The sequence below is a fragment of the Diuraphis noxia genome, unplaced genomic scaffold (genome assembly GCF_037042655.1).
Source record: "Diuraphis noxia isolate RWA-SAM2 unplaced genomic scaffold, SU_Dnox_SAM2 contig0003, whole genome shotgun sequence".
In the NCBI taxonomy this organism is placed as follows: Eukaryota; Metazoa; Arthropoda; class Insecta; order Hemiptera; family Aphididae; genus Diuraphis; species Diuraphis noxia.
Window position 1 is genome coordinate 33,197,506 of NW_028301713.1, and position 24,329 is coordinate 33,221,834.

The window sequence follows — 24,329 nt, forward strand, 5'->3', positions numbered from 1 at the left end:
AGTTATAACAATGTAAACATTTTAATATTAATTTATTCAATATTTAATGGTTCATTAACGCTTTACTGTCACTTGACTGTGACGGGTAATTCTGCTAGATGTATTATATACTATGTCCATGGGTACACCCTACGAGCTTATGACACATATTAATTAGGCGCAATCGAACCAAGCGCGTCTTACCCTGCAACTACTGGCTCAGATACACTCTATGTGTTGTCGAGGAATCGTGAGAAGGGTCATATAGAAGCCAAATAAAAACGACAAGTAAAAAATAGAGAAACGCAACCAACAGTGCATGGTTTCCTGATACGCTGCTCGCGGTTTTGTTACCTCCCTTCCATTGTTCGGGCCGATCAAACAGAGTACCGGGCACTGGGCTGTTAAAGCAATGAGAAGGCATCCAGTATAAATCAGAGAAACACAACTACCGGTGTATGATATCCTGATACTCGGCTCGCGGTTTTGTTATAGTGTGACGAAGTTAAATCGTGTCCAACGTCCATGGGTATTGTGTTCACACCGCAGTCGAGGCGTATGTAGTTGCGCAAGCGCGAAACAATGAGGATTTTATCCCACCAATATCCTTGTCTGACCACTCGTCGGTCGAACAACGATTAAACAACAAGTGAAAGCTATAGAAATGCAATCCCCAGTGCATTGTACCCTGATACCCTGCTCGCGGTTCTGTTACATTTAAACCCACAGTGTGGGAAGATAAAAATGATATTCGTATACTGAGAATTGTGAGAGAAGTCATATTATATAGAAGCCCACTAACGAATAAAAACAATTAAAAAATATAGAAACGCAACCACCAGTGCATGGATTCCTGATACGCTGCTCGCGGTTTTGTTACCCCACTACCATTGTTCGGACCGATCACACGATGTGCCGTGCGCTGGTCTGTCAAAGCAACAAAAAGGAATCCAGTATGAACCAGAGAAACGCAACTATCAGTGTATGATATCCTGGTACTCGGCTCGCGGTTTTGTTACATAAGTTACGTGGCTAGGGCAGACAAAAAGGTGTTTGTAGCTTGAGGATCGCGAGATAAATCATAATATTATTTTATAGTGTGGTAAGTCTTTATAATTAAACGATGTCTATGGATATTGGGTACGCACTGCGAGTTTACCCTGCCGACACTCATATTTATCATTAGTACTTGACCACTCGTCGTTCGAACAACGATTAAATAACAAGTGGAAACTAGAGAAACGCGACCCCCTTGTGCATGGCACCCTGGTACTCGGCTCGCGGTTTTGTCACATCTAAACTCAGGGACCAGGGTGCGGGTGGATCAAACTGTATATGTAGACCGAAGATCGCGAGAGAAGATCTTTCTGGACCTATTTTCACGGCTTCTTTTTTTAACGTAAGTACTTAGTGTGCAGACGAGCCATCAAAAGAGAAAAGTCCAATAAGTAAATTATTAAATTAGTTATTAATAGTATAAAGTTTGTCGTATTGTTACAAAGTTATGTGCGTTGCTTGTCATGCGCACACACACATATTTAGGTTTACAACCCCCACTACTCTGACTACTGCTGCAATATTGCTGTGTCGTCGTCGGAAGCGGTGACGTGGATGAATATTTGGAGTTTAAAATATATATTAACATTGTGGCATTGTTCAATAACAGTGAAATTGTTATGATTTTATATATTAATTATATTATTTAGTTTGGATTTTAAACGGAATATCAATTCCCCCTGACCATGCACTGATAGTTTCCTTTCTCTATTTATTACTTGTTTTTATTCGTTAGTGGGCTTCTATATGACTTCTCTCGAGATCCTCAGTCTACGAATACCGTTTGATCTTCCCGCGCGGTGGGTTTAGACGTGACAAAACCGCGAGCCGAGTACCAGGGTGCCGTGCACAGGGGGTTGCGTTTCTCAAGTTTCCACTTGTTGTTTGATCGTTGTTCGATCGACGAGTGGTCATGTACTAGGTATAAATATGAGTATCGGCAGGGTAAAATCGTATTGTTTAGTGGGTGTGCAACTTTATACACTCGTAGTGTGTACCCAATACCCATGGAAATCATTTAATTGTAAATACTTAACTAGAAAATAATATTATGATTTCCCTCATGATCTTCAGACCACAAATACATTTTGAACTGCCGAACCACGTAAGTTATGAAGTAAAACCGCGATCTGAGTACCAGGGTGTCATACACTGGTAGTTGTGTTTCTCTGGTTAACAGTGGATGCCTTCTCATTGATTTGCATTAAACATGAATAACATTGTAAAATAATTAAAAACAAATCCATAGGTTAGGTCAAAATAAACCAGTTGATAACAGTACATTTTACATTACTTTATTTACAGGCCGCGTACTTATACAAAATTACTAACTACACCATCGAATAAAAAAAATATAAACATAAAATTTTTTTTAACTTTGGCGGGCTGGTCTCAAGCGGACATTTCAGCGATAAAGCGTTCCTAACATCATGCCTTACCGCCAAGCTTACAGCATTAATTAGTCCGCCACGAAATAAAAACAATTAATGTGGAGTGGCGAATTTTGCTTCAATAATATTTTATGATACCTAATATAAGAATGGATAGGACATCGGGCTTATTAAAAAGAATAAATTGATAACATTTTTGAGGTTATAAAGATTTATTTATTATTGATAACTGTAGCAAAATGTTATCAATCAGAAGAGGAGAAGAAGTTTTTAAGTAATAATTAATATTATATACTAATAAGAATTATACAATTTTAAAACAATAAAAATCTATAATATAGTGTTAAACGGAAAATATATTGTTATTTCATATTTTTATCGAAGATAACATTAGAATCTTAAAATATCAATTTTTGTTATCTAACTTTCATAAAGAACTCTTATATAGTCTATCTCTCTATCGTAGATATTGAACTTTCTTCCCCAAAAAAGACCGCAACCTCTTGCGAAGTCAGCATACGCAACTTGTCCTATCCATTTTTATAATATCTATGCTTGTTACCTAAAATAATTTATCGATTCATCCCCGTGTGATAAGATTGCACAAGGCTTATCTATTAGCAATGAAGAATTATTTTCACCCGTTAAACCACCCTAACCAAGCTACCAAACAATGTTATTTTAAGAGAACATAATAGTAAAATACACTTAATTAGATATGTTATTAAAATTCGATTAACTTTGTAGTGCCACCCAAACATTTACCTCTGATTTTGGTACGTATTTGTCAATTTAGTCTTGAGTGCTTGGAGCTTAGACATGTAATGGGAAGATGCACTGCTGACAAACATTGTACCAACTGCATCGATCCGTTATCATACCTAATTCATCGAGCGTTCATTAGACTTGAACTAAAATGGGTCTTAACTAGCATAATTATCATGTTAACTAGGTGTCGACAAGAGTGTGAATGTACGCCTGACTAATATTTTAATGTTTAAAACGAAAAGATTGTATACAGTTCAATTATCTAGGTTAATATGGAACAGAGGAAGGGCATATCCTAGTCTTAGCTGATACATACAACAATCCAATGACCGTAGAACTTAAAGACTCGGTGTCCAAATCGCTAATGCTGTTGAGGTATGTATGACAGTTCATAGCAAAATATCTTATATTCCTATCAGAAGAACAAATTATATTATATTATATATAATTAATAACCTAACTAATAATTTTTACATTATATATTTGTATCTAATTTATACATTTGTTAGTTACTTACCTATTTAATAATTTTAAAAAAAAAACCTATGATTTTGTATATTTTTTTTAACTGTTTTATTCTGGCATTGAGACAGTTTTTAACACTAATTCTTAACTAAAATGATTTAGTTAAGTATCTAGGTAGTAAAAATGTACATTTGTACCTACCCTATAAGGCTATAAAAATAGATACAAAAACATTAGCCATGTAAAAATAAGTAAAGCCAGGTGATGAAGTAGACATTATTTCAACTGATTAATTTAGTAAAGTTAAATTTAAGTATTCATAATTTTTAAAATATTCAAGTTGAGAATTTTTCTAGGTGTAAAAACATTGGGCTGATCAAACACTTAATGGAACTTTTATAAACAGAACATTTTGATGGAGGAAGCCATAATAATTGTAATCGGTGATTACAAATAGGGTAAAAATTTAATTTAGGTAGGTACATCCTAGTTATTATCACAATTGATTATACTATATTTTATTTATATATTTTTATAATATTTTTTTTTCTCATTATAATATATGAAGAAATAGTTTTTTTAAATAATCTATTTATTTATGTTTTAGATATGTATTAAGTAAGTAATTGGATACCCTATAAAACTGGAGGCTAAAAAATTTAAAAATAAGAAGAGACGAGCAAAAGTTTTGTATTAAGTTATTGAAGTCGAATTCAAGTAAATGGTTTTGTCATTTTCTTAAATTAAATTTAACAACTAAAATATACCTATATAAGTTGAAATAATTTTTCTATAAAAATAAGATAAAGTTAGTCAGTAGGAAATTACTTTACTGTACAGAAGAAGTGTATTTGATAAATGAAGATAGTCTCTTCTCTCTTAGCCTGTATTATCAAATTTATATCATTATTTAGGCACAAATTTATATGTTTTTATATAGTATTACTGTGACTAGAATTTTGGCATATGATAGATTTATTGGACATGATTTTCAACTATACCTAAATAAGCTATATTTTATTTTGCTTATTTTGTGAAAAACACAACTTGTTAAATTTTTTTTTAAGATATCCTAGGTAGCAGCATAATTTCAATAAAACATTAACTTAATAAATATTTTGGATTTTTTAACACATATTTTTCTAATTTAAACACATATATCTGTATCCTATTCATTATATATATTTATACACCATACAACTATAGAATAGTATTTTTTTTAAATTATAAGTAATGTGACAAGTTGATTTAACTGTTGGTGAAAAAATGTTACTTGTATTATAAATTAAAATTAATATATAAGCATTATATTATAAGTAATTATACTTATATTTATATCCTATATAAATATGGTTTTTAACTTCTGATTTATCATAGAACAGTATATAAATAAGCCTTAAATATTTTTAAAATGTGTCAAGTATATACATTAAAATATCCAAAATTATATGTTTAATGTAGGCATATATAGAAGAATTGATATAACAAGCTGACTATAGTCGACATGTAGAAATAGACACGAGAAGGACTGGCTTTTAAAGTTTTAACAGAGAAGAATGGCAAACTAGATTTGGTACGACAAGATAAGGCTTTTAGTTGAAAATAAGTTATATTTAAGCTTAATGTTCCATTTTTTAAGTAAAAGATCTTTTGTGAAGGCCAATAACCTGACATGATTGTACATTTTATTTTTACAATATGAATATTTGATTATTGAAATGGCACTGTACGAGTGATGTATATGTATATCATAGACATATAAATATAATAGACTAGGAATTATAGCTTGGAGATTCAAGGGGATGTATGGGTCAGATCGCAAACTCAAACCAGAAAATATTTTCATAGTATAATAGAGCAGATTTCAACTGTGGGTCAACCTACGTTATACATTTTATATGTTTTATATCATTTCTATAATTTAGACCACGTTGTACTTTTTTTTTTTTTGTTTATACTTTATATTCTATGGAACTACGGTGGAAAAAAAGAACAAAATGTGAGGCTCTTGAAACACAAATTAAGATATTATCACTGATAATATTATAGTTGTTTTAATTCCTAGTGAAAAGTGTAGATATTATTGCAAGCAATATATGAATAATTAATAACATTATAAAATTACTCTTATATTACTGAGTGTTGAAAATAAGGTGAAAATCAAATATAAATCCATATTCACTTACAAGTTTTTAGCTATTTAAGCTATAACTAAACTGCAATGTAGTATATAAAACATATAGAAATGGTGGCGGAGGGTGTAAATCCCTCTACGATTCTGTATTACATAGTGTGGAATACATTAGAACAGAGTTTTTAAATTGTCGGATTTAGCTCCTTTCCTTAATAATTTCTAGTTTGAACACTAATTCACTGATTAGATTTCGCAGTTTGATAACATATTATTAATTTTTTTTGACAGTATCAAATAGTTGAGTTTAATGTCTATGTTGGAAAACCGCAAATGACCAACTGTCCACTGTTCAAGATATTTACCTTTGAGGCGACTTTGTTGCACCATAATATTGTTGATGTACATTTTCTAAGAAAAAAAACGAAAACATACAGTTAATGATGTAAGTAAAATTTTTTTACATAATTAATAATTATTTTTTTTAATTTTAATTTATTTTAATTGGGTATGTTAATGATGATTGCAGCAGCAATTTTGAACATCTAAGAAATTTAAACTGAGAAATTGAGATACTATTTTAATAGATACGGATGCTGTATATCATTTAATACCCAACATCTTTATTTTCAACTTCACAATATACAATCCTTAACTAATAACAATTAACAAAACCTCATTACAAGATAAAAAGAAATAACAAAATTATAAAGTTTCTTGAAGAGGAGGACAAGATTGAATTAGTAATATCAAGAAATACAAAACAAATAAGTAGCATATGGCTGAGAAATATGTTCATTTAAATAACAGCATAAAAATAGGTAAAAAATAAAAGAAACAATTAAGATTAATCAAAGCAATACAGTAAATAACTATTCAAAATGTGTTTCATTCTTAAAAACTTTATCCCCAGGCCCAGAATTTTCATAATTTTTAACCCACAATTTAAGGTTTTTAATCCTCAACCTCTCTTCAATAAACAATTCACACCAAATTTCAACTTACAAAACTTTGTACCATATTTAGATAACATTAAAACAATAGAAGCCATATGTTATCATCCATTATAATTATAATATATTATTTATATAATAAATTCATGCAAATCATTAACAGACAAACGTGTTAATTAAGAAAATATGAAATTTATGAATTTATATATGACACATTTTTTTCCATAAACTAGATACAAGGTGGAGGAATCCATTCATAATTTTAACTGATGTAGATGCAATGTAAGTATTAAAAACAACATTCCAGTCATCATTCCACTGTATAAATGATTCAAATAAATAATGTAAAATATAAAGTTTTAAAAAATAAATGCAGGTACCGACTGAATTTTAATAACATATTGGATTCAAATTTATTTACCAGGCAAAGTTAATGACATAAATTACAACCAAACAATTATATTAGCTTCTGAACATACATATTTAAATAATTCACATGAAACAATGTGTCGTACAGTATGTAATAACGATTTGAAACATACTACAATAATTATTTAAACTTATGAATGGTATCAAAGCATTTTTTTTTATTTTAGTTAAGCAACATCATTTATGGTCACATAAAAATTATAATGTAGCTTTGAGATCAAAAATACATAAAAATCAATAAAATAATATATGTGCCCCAAAATGTCGAGAAGTACATTTAAAAACATATTACAATACATAAGATATTAAACATATCTGCAGACGAATATTTAACTACTTATATTTTATGAAGTAACTTTAATTTTTTTCTTTAAAAACACCGCCATAATTATTCACAAATTCAAATTAAACCTTCAATTATATTTTGTATTATGTTTCAGCTGCCCACCACTAGATATCTGCAAAACAAAGTAAAGCCACAATCAGTTCATCATTTATTTCAAAACTTCAACACTAAAGTCATATTTATAAGAAAATGTATCAATTCATTTGCCAGCAACACAAGATACATCAACAGAAACCACCTCCTATAAAGATGAATTAAAATCATACCTACAGTTATTAAATTTTTGTTTAAGCATTCTTCCATAAATTAATAAATATTACACATATAAAACAAATGATCATGAGCAGAGGCCGGAATTATATTCTTTTACATATTTTTTTGAGGCTATGCAGTAAAGTGGGGGTTAGAAATCTTTACAAATTATGAAACCGGTTAATTAATGGCAAAAGTTTTTTTAGCATATTTGATAATATTTCAAGATAAAAGAATATAAAGAATATTTTGCACAATAAAGAATATTTGATGATATATCGATTGATTTTCCCGTAACTTCAGTTGACGTTGAACGGTCATTTAGCACATATAAAAACATATTAACTGACAGTGGTACAAATATGATGCCAGAACACATGGATCATAATATAGTTGTTAACTGTTCTCAAAAATGTTTGTAATTAAAAATAGCTCATTGTTATTAATATAATTTAATCAATTTTTTTTAACATGCATTATTTTGCTTATGTTTTGCATATTATTATTTTTTATCATATTATACTCATTTATATCAGTTTTGTTTTGTATTATTTTACACATAAACGACTATTTTTATGTCAAGAGAATATATTAATAAAAAGCATTTTTTTCGCATATTTTATTATGATTTGATAACATCAAATAATTCTTCATAATACATATAATGCTTGATGTATTTTGAATATATAAATTTGGTTCTTAGGTATAAATGTATAATAAACTAATTCTCAAACTTATTATTAAAATCTATATTCTACAAGTTATGTAGTTAAAATATTAATATTCATATTATCATAGTATTCTTTTTATTATATTTTTTAATATAGCTAATCATTTTTAACATACCTTTCTTATTTTATTTATACAAGCAGGGTTGGGCACTTTTCAATTACAAGAATTCAATTACTTAAGTAATTTGTAATTGGTAATTAATTATAAAAATATTGATTAATTTGTATTTGTAATTGGTATAAAGAATTACAATTTTCCAATGATAAAAATTTAGAATTTAGGATTTTCTACTATGTAAAATATACATATAAATTATACCGCATAAGTTTTCAAACACTCGCCACCGATATTAAAGTATAATTTTATGATGAACATTAATACAAAATACAGATAATATAGACATGTTGACAGATTTAATATTATACTTTTATACTATCTTAATTGTCCATGTTCTATGTATAAATTGACAATCGTACTGTACGATATACAAATTGTACACTACATTATGTACAAGCTTTAGTAACCATCTCATGTCATCCGTCACTGAATACCTATATTTTTCTAATGTTTTTTTTTGTTTTTTTGATTAAATTTATACACTTTTTATATAATAATATTAATATTATTAAAAATTAATTTAATAACTAATACAATTTTTTTATGCAATTGGTAATTGTTATAAGTAATAGAATTTTGTAATTTGTAATTAAATGTTCTACAATCATGTAATTAATTACTGGTATTTAGTGTAATTTGTGATTTGTAATTAATTAGTTTTTTTGTTGTTGATAATTTGCCCATTCCTGTATAAAGGACTACCTTTTTTCAAAATTATAGTAAAGAATTTTATAATTTATATAAATTGTAATTCCATTAGAAATAACTCAAATTTCATGAGCAATATTTGTAATGCATCATGTAACTCAAAAGCATATTTGACTGGTTAAGACTTTAAGAGGACGTCACATCCGAATGTGTTGTCTCCGTCGTACAAGTGCGTAGCATAGCAAATTTTACGCTCAGCAGTTCACGATTATCTATTATCTCCATTAATTTAAAATTTAGCATCTCATGGGCTTTTTATTATATTTTAATTTTAAACCGAGTTATGAGTCTTTTTAGATATAAAAATAATTTACAATTTTAAAATATTCATAACTCGGTTTAAAATTAAAATATAATAAAAAGCCCATGAGACGCCCTCAGTAATAACCTTGCCTTTAATTTTTATTAAAGGTTAATTCACTCTAAATTTTAAATTGAAGGAGATAAACGAGATTTGCTGAGCGTACAATTTGCTAATATGCTACGCACTTGTACGAAGAAGACAACACATGCGTGCGTGGCGTCCTCTTAATAGAATATAAAAGAAAAAACACCTTTAATTTGTAATATATTTTGTAATAAATAATATTTAATAATATTCACACTTCTCTGAACTGGAGAAAATAATAGAAAGCAAAAGCAGAGATTAATGAATTGTGTAATGGTACCCTAGGTCAAGAAAAGGAAATTATTTAAGATAATAAATGGTACACTTTATGAAAAAGGGTTGGTCTTAAAAGATTTTTAGAAATGCCTAATGATATAATAAATATATATAATATATAATATAAATGATAACCTAGAAGAAGTCAGAAATATATTAAATTTTGGTTTAGAAAAAATAAGGAATCATCGGAGGTTTAACTGTGCATAGTAAAGTTGACCATGAAAGATATGTATAGTAAATAAGCCACCAATGTATTTAGCGTTTATTTATTTAGAAAAAGTTTTCAACAGCATAAACTTGAAGTTGAAGAAACTATTAAATATCCTTAAAGATGAAAGGATAATCAAAAAGTAATAATATGTAATAAACAACAATATTATTTAAATAAAATTTATTTGCATAAATATGTAATCCTTTGCTGACCAATAGGACTTTTAAGTCCGCTTTCTTTTTACACGTATTTAATTAAATATTCTATAATATGATTATTAGTTTTAGTATTATTAAAAAAAAAAACTCTATTTTTTCGAAATTTTATTTACCGATATGCCTAAAAATCCACGTTTTTTTCTGAAATTATTTTGTTTTCCTCAACAATTTTGAAAACTGTAGTAAAAATTTAAATTTCACTTTTTAAAAGTCGGTGATTAGATTCATCTTTCTAAAAGAAAACATAAGCAAGTTGAAAATCAAAGCATTATTTAGACAACTTATCATGTTAAAATTTAACAAAACACACAGATAAATAATTTTAATATATTCATCGTTCAGTTCATAATTTTAAATACTCCAGTCAAGGTACATAGTCGAGAGGTTGACTAAATTGGTGGGTACTGAGTAGTTGTTGAGTGTATCAATGGACGTGTTCGATTTGAATTCAATGATAGATTATTTCATACGAAAATCGATTTTGAACGGAGATGCTGTGTGAGCATTCATGTCTAAATAATCGAATTAAAAAATTAAAAAATTGCTTGGCATTAAATATCAATAACATCGTAAAAAAATTAAAATCAAATAGGTTAGGTCGGAATAATATCACGGAAGCAATGCTGTTTCTTCGGTTCAAAGTGGGAAAAAAATCAAAATAATTCTAGTGGGAATATATTTTGAATACAAAATCGAGGGAACTCGAGTCATCTAATAATAATGCTAAGCAATTTTCTAGTTAAGTATTTATACTTAAATGATGTCCATGGGTATTAGGTACACACTACGAGTGTATGAAGTTGCACACCCACTAAACAATACGAGTTTACCCTGCCGATACTCATATATATCCCTAGTACTTGACCACTCGTCGTTCGAACAACGATCAACCAACAAGTGGAAACTACAGAAACGCAACCCCCTGTGCATGGCACCCTGGTACTCGGCTCGCGGTTTTGTCACATCTAAAACCACGGTGCGGGAAGATCAAACGGTATTCGTAGACGGAAGATCGCGAGAGAAGTCATATAGAATCCAACTAACGAATAATAACAAGTAAAAAATAGGGAAACGCAACCACCAGTGCATGGATTCCTGATACGCTGCTCGCGGTTTTGTTACCTCATTTCCATTGTTCGGGTCGATCACACGATGTGCCGTGCGCTGGTCTGTCAAAGCAACAAGAAGGAATCCAGTATGAACCAGAGAAACGCAACCCTCTGTGCATGGCACCCTGGTACTCGGCTCGCGGTTTTGTTACATAACTTCCATGGTTCGGGCAGATCAAAAGGTATTTGTAGTCCGAGGACCGCGAGGGAAATCATTATTTTATTTTTATTATAAGATAGGTAGTAGGAACAACCTCGGGCGTTTTTTCTTTTTTTTTTTAATAATATATAAATAAAGTACATTGTAGTAGGTGGCGCACCACTAGTGTACGACACGATGTAATTGCGCACAAACCGATGCGCATGTTTCCCCGCCATAACCACCCGGCTACAACTCAACTACCTATTAAACTGCCCAACATTTATTAGATGACTCGAGCTCCCAATAAGTTTGAAACGCTGAACACATTTTTTAGAATAATACTGTTTCCCATAAATAAAAAAAATAAACAATGAATTATATACATTTTAATAGGCAATCATAATATCATTTTATGATGAATGTGTTGTTGGATAAAAATTAATTCACCACAGCTTGCCCATAAGTATACTGTTATATATTCAAAATATATTCCCATTATAATTATTTTGACTTTTTTTTTTCCATTTTCAACCGACGACACAGCATTGCTCCCGTGAATTTATTTTGACCTAACCTAAGAGTTTGATTTTAATTATTTTACAATGTTATTCATATTTAATGAAAAGCAATTTTCTAGTTAAGTATTTATACTTAAATGATGTCCATGGGTATTGAATACACACTACGAGTGTATGAAGTTGCACACCCACTAAACAATACGAGTTTACCCTGCCGATACTCATATTTATCACTGGTACTTGACCACTCGTCGTTCGAACAACGATCAAAAAACAAGTGGAAACTAGAGAAACGCAACCCTCTGTGCATGGCACCCTGGTACTCGGCTCGCGGTTTTGTTACCTCATTTCCATTGTTCGGGTCGATCAAACGATTTGCCGTGCGCTGGTCTGTCAAAGCAACAAGAAGGAATCCAGTATGAACCAGAGAAACGCAACCCTCTGTGCATGGCACCCTGGTACTCGGCTCGCGGTTTTGTTACATAACTTCCATGGTTCGGGCAGATCAAAAGGTATTTGTAGCCCGAGGACCGCGAGGGAAATCATTATTTTATTTTTATTATAAGATAGGTAGTAGGTACAACCTCGGGCGTTTTTCTTTTTTTTTAATAATATATAAATAAAGTACATTGTAGTAGGTGGCGAACCACGAGTGTACGACACCATGTAATTGCGCACAAACCGATGCGCATGTTTCCCCGCCATAACCACCCGGCTACCAACTCAACTACCTATTAAACTGCCCAAAATTTATTAGATGACTTGAGCTCCCTCGATTTTGTATTCAACATATATTCCCAGTAGAATTATTTTGTTTTTTTTCCCACTTTGAACCGACGAAACAGCATTGCTTCCGTGATATTATTCCGACCTAACCTATTTGATTTTAATTTTTTTCCGATGTTATTGATATTTAATGCCAAGCTATTTTTAATTTTTTAATTCGATTATTTAGACATGAATGCTCATACAGCATCTCCGTTCAAAATCGATTTTCGTATGAAATAATCTATCATTGAATTCAAATCTAACACGTCCAATGATACACTCAACAACTACTCAGTACCCACCAATTTAGTCAACCTCTCGACTATGTACCTTGACTGGAGTATTTAAAATTATGAACTGAACGATGAATATATTAAAATTATTTATCTGTGTGTTTTGTTAAATTTTAACATGATAAGTTGTCTAAATAATGCTTTGATTTTCAACTTGCTTATGTTTTCTTTTAGAAAGATGAATCTAATCACCTACTTTTAAAAAGTGAAATTTAAATTTTTACTACAGTTTTCAAAATTGTTGAGGAAAACAAAATAATTTCAGAAAAAAACGTGGATTTTTAGGCAAATCGGAAAATAAAATTTCGAAAAAATAGAGTTTTTTTTTAATAATACTAAAACTAATAATCATATTATAGAATATTTAATTAAATACGTGGAAAAAGAAAGCGGACTTAAAAGTCCTATTGGTCAGCAAAGGATTACATATTTATGCAAATAAATTTTATTTAAATAATATTGTTGTTTATTACATATTATTACATTTGGATTATCCTTTCATCATTAAGGATATTTAATAGTTTCTTCAACTTCAAGTTTATGCTGTTGAAAACTTTTTCTAAATAAATAAACGCTAAATACATTGGTGGCTTATTTACTATACATATCTTTCATGGTCAACTTTACTATGCACAGTTAAACCTAGGTTATCATTTATATTATATCATTAGGCATTTCTCAAAATCTTTTAAGACCAACCCTTTTTCATAATGTGTATCATTTATTATCTTAAATAATTTCCTTTTTCTAGACCTAGGGTACGATTACACAATTCATTAATCTCTGCTTTTGCTTTCTATTATTTTCTCCAGTTCAGAGAAGTGTGAATATTATTAAATATTATTTATTACAAAATATATTACAAATTAAAGGTTTTTTTTCTTTTATATTCTATTAAGAGGACGCCACGCACGCACGTGTTGTCTTCTTCGTACAAGTGCGTAGCATATTAGCAAATTGTACGCTCAGCAAATCTCGTTTATCTCCTTCAATTTAAAATTTAGAGTGAATTAACCTTTAATAAAAATTAAAGAAAAGGTTATTACTGAGGGCGTCTCATGGGCTTTTTATTATATTTTAATTTTAAACCGAGTTATGAATATTTTAAAATTGTAAATTATTTTTATATCTAAAAAGACCCATAACTCGGTTTAAAATTAAAATATAATAAAAAGCCCATGAGATGCTAAATTTTAAATTAATGGAGATAATAGATAATCGTGAACTGCTGAGCGTAAAATTTGCTATGCTACGCACTTGTACGACGGAGACAACACATTCGGATGTGACGTCCTCTTAAAGTCTTAACCAGTCAAATATGTTTTTGAGTTACATGATGCATTACAAATATTGCTCATGAAATTTGAGTTATTTCTAATGGAATTACAATTTATATAAATTATAAAATCCTTTACTATAATTTTGAAAAAAGGTAGTCCTTTATACAGGAATGGGCAAATTATCAACAACAAAAAAACTAATTAATTACAAATCACAAATTACACTAAATACCAGTAATTAATTACATGATTGTAGAACATTTAATTACAAATTACAAAATTCTATTACTTATAACAATTACCAATTGCATAAAAAAATTGTATTAGTTATTAAATTAATTTTTAATAATATTAATATTATTATATAAAAAGTGTATAAATTTAATCAAAAAAACAAAAAAAAACATTAGAAAAATATAGGTATTCAGTGACGGATGACATGAGATGGTTACTAAAGCTTGTACATAATGTAGTGTACAATTTGTATATCGTACAGTACGATTGTCAATTTATACATAGAACATGGACAATTAAGATAGTATAAAAGTATAATATTATATCTGTCAACATGTCTATATTATCTGTATTTTGTATTAATGTTCATCATAAAATTATACTTTAATATCGGTGGCGAGTGTTTGAAAACTTATGCGGTATAATTTATATGTATATTTTACATAGTAGAAAATCCTAAATTCTAAATTTTTATCATCGGAAAATTGTAATTCTTTATACCAATTACAAATACAAATTAATCAATATTTTTATAATTAATTACCAATTACAAATTACTTAAGTAATTGAATTCTTGTAATTGAAAAGTGCCCAACCCTGCTTGTATAAATAAAATAAGAAAGGTATGTTAAAAATGATTAGCTATATTAAAAAATATAATAAAAAGAATACTATGATAATATGAATATTAATATTTTAACTACATAACTTGTAGAATATAGATTTTAATAATAAGTTTGAGAATTAGTTTATTATACATTTATACCTAAGAACCAAATTTATATATTCAAAATACATCAAGCATTATATGTATTATGAAGAATTATTTGATGTTATCAAATCATAATAAAATATGCGAAAAAAATGCTTTTTATTAATATATTCTCTTGACATAAAAATAGTCGTTTATGTGTAAAATAATACAAAACAAAACTGATATAAATGAGTATAATATGATAAAAAATAATAATATGCAAAACATAAGCAAAATAATGCATGTTAAAAAAATTGATTAAATTATATTAATAACAATGAGCTATTTTTAATTACAAACATTTTTGAGAACAGTTAACAACTATATTATGATCCATGTGTTCTGGCATCATATTTGTACCACTGTCAGTTAATATGTTTTTATATGTGCTAAATGACCGTTCAACGTCAACTGAAGTTACGGGAAAATCAATCGATATATCATCAAATATTCTTTATTGTGCAAAATATTCTTTATATTCTTTTATCTTGAAATATTATCAAATATGCTAAAAAAACTTTTGCCATTAATTAACCGGTTTCATAATTTGTAAAGATTTCTAACCCCCACTTTACTGCATAGCCTCAAAAAAATATGTAAAAGAATATAATTCCGGCCTCTGCTCATGATCATTTGTTTTATATGTGTTATATATATTAATTTATGGAAGAATGCTTAAACAAAAATTTAATAACTGTAGGTATGATTTTAATTCATCTTTATAGGAGGTGGTTTCTGTTGATGTATCTTGTGTTGCTGGCAAATGAATTGATACATTTTCTTATAAATATGACTTTAGTGTTGAAGTTTTGAAATAAATGATGAACTGATTGTGGCTTTACTTTGTTTTGCAGATATCTAGTGGTGGGCAGCTGTAACATAATACAAAATATAATTGAAGGTTTAATTTGAATTTGTGAATAATTATGGCGGTGTTTTTAAAGAAAAAAATTAAAGTTACTTCATAAAATATAAGTAGTTAAATATTCGTCTGCAGATATGTTTAATATCTTATGTATTGTAATATGTTTTTAAATGTACTTCTCGACATTTTGGGGCACATATATTATTTTATTGATTTTTATGTATTTTTGATCTCAAAGCTACATTATAATTTTTATGTGACCATAAATGATGTTGCTTAACTAAAATAAAAAAAAATGCTTTGATACCATTCATAAGTTTAAATAATTATTGTAGTATGTTTCAAATCGTTATTACATACTGTACGACACATTGTTTCATGTGAATTATTTAAATATGTATGTTCAGAAGCTAATATAATTGTTTGGTTGTAATTTATGTCATTAACTTTGCCTGGTAAATAAATTTGAATCCAATATGTTATTAAAATTCAGTCGGTACCTGCATTTATTTTTTGAAACTTTATATTTTACATTATTTATTTGAATCATTTATACAGTGGAATGACTGGAATGTTGTTTTTAATACTTACATTGCATCTACATCAGTTAAAATTATGAATGGATTCCTCCACCTTGTATCTAGTTTATGGGAAAAAATGTGTCCAAACATTTTATCTGTAGACATAATTAAATTTCTGGGATAAATGTGGATAAATTCATATATTTCATATTTTCTTAATTAACACGTTTGTCTGTTAATGATTTGCATGAATTTATTATATAAACAATATATTGTAATATATTATAATTATAATGGATGATAACATATGGCTTCTATTGTTTTAATGTTATCTAAATATGGTACAGAGTTTTATAAGTTGAAATTTGGTGTGAATTGTTTATTGAAGAGAGGTTGGGGATTAAAAACCTTAAATTGTGGGTTAAAAATTATGAAAATTCTGGGCCTGGGGATAGAGTTTTTAAGAATGAAACACATTTTGAATAGTTATTTACTGTATTGCTTTGATTAATCTTAATTGTTTCTTTTATTTTTTACCTATTTTTATGCTGTTACAACATCATTCTGGTTGATAAATGTGCGACAAGAACATTATAAAATATAAAATATTTGATTGATGGACAGATCACGGATAATATATTTTTTTAAAGATGTATATTCAATAATATTGTAAGCAGTTTTTCAGATATTAATTTAGAGTATAATAGTACTTTCTTAATATATACATTTAATTATCGACCTTCTATAACGGTATAAGACAAACTTGTGTAAAAGCATAGAACATTAATTTTCTATGGTTGAAGGTAGAGAATTACAATTTACTTAAACACAAGATATACAAACTACGAAATGAAATAATAAAAAAAACAAATTTTAACATACTACATAATTGTATTACCAGTTAATAACAGTACATTTTACATTACTTTATTTACAGGCCGCGTACTTATACAAAATTACTAACTACACCATCGAATAAAAAAAATATAAACATAAATTTTTTTTTAACTTTGGCGGGCTGGTCTCAAGCGGACATTTCAGCGATAAAGCGTTCCTAACATCATGCCTTACCGCCAAGCTTACAGCATTAATTAGTACGCAACGAAATAAAAACAATTCATGTGGAGTGGCGAGTTTTGCTTCAATAATATTTTATGATACCTAATATAAGAATGGATAGGACATCGGGCTTATTAAAAAGAATAAATTGATAACATTTTTGAGGTTATAAAGATTTATTTATTATTGATAACTGTAGCAAAATGTTATCAATCAGAAGAGGAGAAGAAGTTTTTAAGTAATAATTAATATTATATACTAATAAGAATTATACAATTTTAAAACAATAAAAATCTATAATATAGTGTTAAACGGAAAATATATTGTTATTTCATATTTTTATGGAAGATAACATTAGAATCTTAAAATATCAATTTTTGTTATCTAACTTTCATAAAGAACTCTTATATAGTCTATCTCTCTATCGTAGATATTGAACTTTCTTCCCCAAAAAAGACCGCAACCTCTTGCGAAGTCAGCATACGCAACTTGTCCTATCCATTTTTATAATATCTATGCTTGTTACCTAAAATAATTTATCGATTCATCCCCGTGTGATAAGATTGCACAAGGCTTATCTATTAGCAATGAAGAATTCTTTTCACCCGTTAAACCACCCTAACCAAGCTACCAAACAAAGTTATTTTAAGAGAACATAATAGTAAAATACACTTAATTAGATATGTTATTAAAATTCGATTAACTTTGTAGAGCCACCCAAACATTTACCTCTGATTTTGGTACGTATTTGTCAATTTAGTCCTGAGTGCTTGGAGCTTAGACATGTAATGGGAAGATGCACTGCTGACAAACATTGTACCAACTGCATCGATCCGTTATCATACCTAATTCATCGAGCGTTCATTAGGCTTGAACTAAAATGGGTCTTAACTAGCATAATTATCATGTTAACTAGGTGTCGACAAGAGTGTGAATGTACACCTGACTAATATTTTAATGTTTAAAACGAAAAGATTGTATACAGTTCAATTTTCTAGGTTAATATGGAACAGAGGAAGGGCATATCCTAGTCTTAGCTGATACATACAACAATCCAATGACCGTAGAACTTAAAGACTCGGTGTCCAAATCGCTAATGCTGTTGAGGTATGTAATGACAGTTCATAGCAAAATATCTTATATTCCAATCAGAAGAACAAATTATATTATATTATATATAATTAATAACCTAACTAATAATTTTTACATTATATATTTGTATCTAATTTATACATTTGTTAGTTACTTACCTATTTAATAATTTAAAAAAAAAAACCTATGATTTTGTATATTTTTTTTATCTGTTTTATTCTGGTATTGAGACAGTTTTTAACACTAATTCTTAACTAAAATGATTTAGTTAAGTATCTAGGTAGTAAAAATGTACATTTGTACCTACCATATATAAGGCTATAAAAATAGATACAAAAACATTAGCCATGTAAAAATAAGTAAAGCAAGGTGATGAAGTAGACATTATTTCAACTGATTAATTCAGTTATATTTTATTTATATATTTTTATAATATTTTTTTTTCTCATCATAATTTATGGAGAAATAGTTTTTTTAAATGATTTATTTATTTATGTTTTAGATATGTATTAAGTAAGTAATTGGATACCCTATAAAACTGGAAGCTAAAAACATTTAAAAATAAGAAGAGCCGAGCAAAAGTTTTGTATTAAGTTATTGAAGTCGAATTCAAGTAAATGGTTTTGTCATTTTCTTAACCTTTGGCATATGATAGATTTATTGGACACGATTTTCAACTATACCTAAATAAGCTATATTTTATTTTGCTTATTTTGTGAAAAACACAACTTGTTAAATTTTTTTTTAAGATATCCTAGGTAGAAGCATAATTTCAATAAATCACTTTAACTTAATAAATATTTTGAATTTTTTAACACATATTTTTCTAATTTAAACACATATATCTGTATCCTATTCATTATATATTTATACACCATACAACTATAGAATAGTATTTTTTTTAAATTATAAGTAATGTGACAAGTTGATTTAACTGTTGGTGAAAAAATAATACTTGTATTATAAATTAATATATAAGCATTATATCATAAGTAATTATACTTATATTTATATACTATATAAATATGGTTTTTAACTTCTGATTTATCAAAGAACAGTATAAATAAGCCTTAAATATTTTTAAAATGTGTCAAGTATATACATTAAAATATCCAAAATTATATGTTTAATGTAGGCATATATAGAAGAATTGATATAACAAGCTGACTATAGTCGACATGTAGAAATAGACATGAGAAGGACTGGCTTTTAAAGTTTTAACAGAGAAGAATGGCAAACTAGATTTGGTACGACAAGATAAGGCTTTTAGTTGAAAATAAGTTATATTTAAGCTTAATGTTCCCTCAAATATATTTTTTTAATTACTTTATATGAAACTGTAAGTATGTTGTCTTTTTCATTAGGTTATTCCATTTTTTAAGTAAAAGATCTTTTGTGAAGGCCAATAACCTGACATGATTGTACATTTTATTTTTACAATATGAATATTTGATTATTGAAATGGCACTGTACGAGTGATGTATATGTATATCATAGACATATAAATATAATAGACTAGGAATTATAGCTTGGAGATTCAAGGGGATGTGTGGGTCAGATCACAAACTCAAACCAGAAAATATTTTCAAAGTATAATAGAGCAGATTTCAACTGTGGCTCAACCTACGTTATACATTTTATATGTTTTATATCATTTCTATAATTTAGACCACGTTGTACTTTGTTTTTTTGTTTATACTTTATATTCTAAGGAACTACGGTGGAAAAAAAGAACAAAATGTGAGGCTCTTGAAACACAAATTAAGATATTATCACTGATAATATTATAGTTGTTTTAATTCCTAGTGAAAAGTGTAGATATTATTGCAAGCAATATATGAATAATTAATAACATTATAAAATTACTCTTATATTACTGAGTGTTGAAAATAAGGTGAAAATCAAATATAAATCCATATTCACTTACAAGTTTTTAGCTATTTAAGCTATAACTAAACTGCAATGTAGTATATAAAACATATAGAAATGGTGGCGGAGGGTGTAAATCCCTCTACGATTCTGTATTACATAGTGTGGAATACATTAGAACAGAGTTTTTAAATTGTCGGATTTAGCTCCTTTCCTTAATAATTTCTAGTTTGAACACTAATTCACTGATTAGATTTCGCAGTTTGATAACATATTATTAATTTTTTTTGACAGTATCAAATAGTTGAGTTTAATGTCTATGTTGGAAAACCGCAAATGACCAACTGTCCACTGTTCAAGATATTTACCTTTGAGGCGACTTTGTTGCACCATAATATTGTTGATGTACATTTTCTAAGAAAAAAAACGAAAACATACAGTTAATGATGTAAGTAAAATTTTTTTACATAATTAATAATTATTTTTTTTAATTTTAATTTATTTTAATTGGGTATGTTAATGATGATTGCAGCAGCAATTTTGAGCATCTAAGAAATTTAAACTGAGAAATTGAGATACTATTTTAATAGATACGGGTGCTGTATATCATTTAATACCCAACATCTTTATTTCCAACTTCACAATATACAATCCTTAATTAATAATAATTAACAAAACCACATAACAAGATAAAATGAAATAAACAAAATTATAAAGTTTCTTGAAGAGGAGGACAAGATTGAATTAGTAATATCAAGAAATACGAAACAAATAATTAGCATATGGCTGAGAAATATGTTCATTTAAATAACAGCATAAAAATAGGTAAAAAATAAAAGAAACAATTAAGATTAATCAAAGCAATACAGTAAATAACTATTCAAAATGTGTTTCATTCTTAAAAACTTTATCCCCAGGCCCAGAATTTTCATAATTTTTAACCCACAATTTAAGGTTTTTAATCCTCAACCTCTCTTCAATAAACAATTCACACCAAATTTCAACTTACAAAACTTTGTACCATATTTAGATAACATTAAAACAATAGAAGCCATATGTTATCATCCATTATAATTATAATATATTATTTATATAATAAATTCATGCAAATCATTAACAGACAAACGTGTTAATTAAGAAAATATGAAATTTATGAATTTATATATGACACATTTTTTTCCATTAACTAGATACAAGGTGGAGGAATCCATTCATAATTTTAACTGATGTAGATGCAATGTAAGTATTAAAAACAACATTCCAGTCATCATTCCACTGTATAAATGATTCAAATAAATAATGTAAAATATAAAGTTTTAAAAAATAAATGCAGGTACCGACTGAATTTTAATAACATATTGGATTCAAATTTATTTACCAGGTAAAGTTAATGACATAAATTACAACCAAACAATTATATTAGCTTCTGAACATACATATTTAAATAATTCACTTGAAACAATGTGTCGTACAGTATGTAATAACGATTTGAAACATACTACAATAATTATTTAAACTTATGAATGGTATCAAAGCATTTTTTTTTATTTTAGTTAAGCAACATCATTTATGGTCACATAAAAATTATAATGTAGCTTTGAGATCAAAAATACATAAAAATCAATAAAATAATATATGTGCCCCAAAATGTCGAGAAGTACATTTAAAAACATATTACAATACATAAGATATTAAACATATCTGCAGACGAATATTTAACTACTTATATTTTATGAAGTAACTTTAATTTTTTTCTTTAAAAACACCGCCATAATTATTCACAAATTCAAATTAAACCTTCAATTATATTTTGTATTATGTTTCAGCTGCCCACCACTAGATATCTGCAAAACAAAGTAAAGCCACAATCAGTTCATCATTTATTTCAAAACTTCAACACTAAAGTCATATTTATTAGAAAATGTATCAATTCATTTGCCAGCAACACAAGATACATCAACAGAAACCATACACACCTCCTATAAAGATGTATTAAAATCATACCTACAGTTATTAAATTTTTGTTTAAGCATTCTTCCATAAATTAATATATATTACACATATAAAACAAATGATCATGAGCAGGGGCCGGAATTATATTCTTTTACATATTTTTTTGAGGCTATGCAGTAAAGTGGGGGTTAGAAATCTTTACAAATTATGAAACCGGTTAATTAATGGCAAAAGTTTTTTTAGCATATTTGATAATATTTCAAGATAAAAGAATATAAAGAATATTTTGCACAATAAAGAATATTTGATGATATATCGATTGATTTTCCCGTAACTTCAGTTGACGTTGAACGGTCATTTAGCACATATAAAAACATATTAACTGACAGTGGTACAAATATGATGCCAGAACACATGGATCATAATATAGTTGTTAACTGTTCTCAAAAATTTTTGTAATTAAAAATAGCTCATTGTTATTAATATAATTTAATCAATTTTTTTTAACATGCATTATTTTGCTTATATTTTGCATATTATTATTTTTTATCATATTATACTCATTTATATCAGTTTTGTTTTGTATTATTTTACACATAAACGACTATTTTTATGTCAAGAGAATATATTAATAAAAAGCATTTTTTTCGCATATTTTATTATGATTTGATAACATCAAATAATTCTTCATAATACATATAATGCTTGATGTATTTTGAATATATAAATTTGGTTCTTAGGTATAAATGTATAATAAACTAATTCTCAAACTTATTATTAAAATCTATATTCTACAAGTTATGTAGTTAAAATATTAATATTCATATTATCATAGTATTCTTTTTATTATATTTTTTAATATAGCTAATCATTTTTAACATACCTTTCTTATTTTATTTATACAAGCAGGGTTGGGCACTTTTCAATTACAAGAATTCAATTACTTAAGTAATTTGTAATTGGTAATTAATTATAAAAATATTGATTAATTTGTATTTGTAATTGGTATAAAGAATTACAATTTTCCAATGATAAAAATTTAGAATTTAGGATTTTCTACTATGTAAAATATACATATAAATTATACCGCATAAGTTTTCAAACACTCGCCACCGATATTAAAGTATAATTTTATGATGAACATTAATACAAAATACAGATAATATAGACATGTTGACAGATATAATATTATACTTTTATACTATCTTAATTGTCCATGTTCTATGTATAAATTGACAATCGTACTGTACGATATACAAATTGTACACTAAATTATGTACAAGCTTTAGTAACCATCTCATGTCATCCGTCACTGAATACCTATATTTTTCTAATGTTTTTTTTTGTTTTTTTGATTAAATTTATACACTTTTTATATAATAATATTAATATTATTAAAAATTAATTTAATAACTAATACAATTTTTTTATGCAATTGGTAATTGTTAT

The 24,329-nt window shown here is 27.6% G+C and overlaps 2 long non-coding RNA genes across 2 annotated transcripts in view; one reads left to right on the top strand and one right to left on the bottom strand.

The window, feature by feature from the left end:
• The first annotated feature begins 2,696 nt into the window (after positions 1 to 2,696).
• The window catches only part of LOC149057241 (uncharacterized), a 66,042-nt gene continuing 44,409 nt past the window's right edge, over positions 2,697 to 24,329 (top strand). The window contains exons 1-10 of the long non-coding RNA XR_016191097.1: positions 2,697 to 3,398; positions 3,461 to 3,569; positions 4,016 to 4,134; positions 4,267 to 4,376; positions 5,121 to 5,232; positions 6,082 to 6,235; positions 18,965 to 19,073; positions 19,561 to 19,671; positions 20,194 to 20,305; positions 21,222 to 21,375. This is a non-coding gene — a long non-coding RNA (uncharacterized LOC149057241). The remainder of the gene's footprint in view (positions 3,399 to 3,460; positions 3,570 to 4,015; positions 4,135 to 4,266; positions 4,377 to 5,120; positions 5,233 to 6,081; positions 6,236 to 18,964; positions 19,074 to 19,560; positions 19,672 to 20,193; positions 20,306 to 21,221; positions 21,376 to 24,329) is intronic.
• On the bottom strand, positions 15,812 to 16,879 carry LOC149057242 (uncharacterized). Its single transcript, XR_016191213.1, has 3 exons — positions 16,747 to 16,879; positions 16,483 to 16,666; positions 15,812 to 16,393 (listed from the first exon to the last, which is right to left on the bottom strand). It is a non-coding gene; the product is annotated as an uncharacterized LOC149057242 (long non-coding RNA).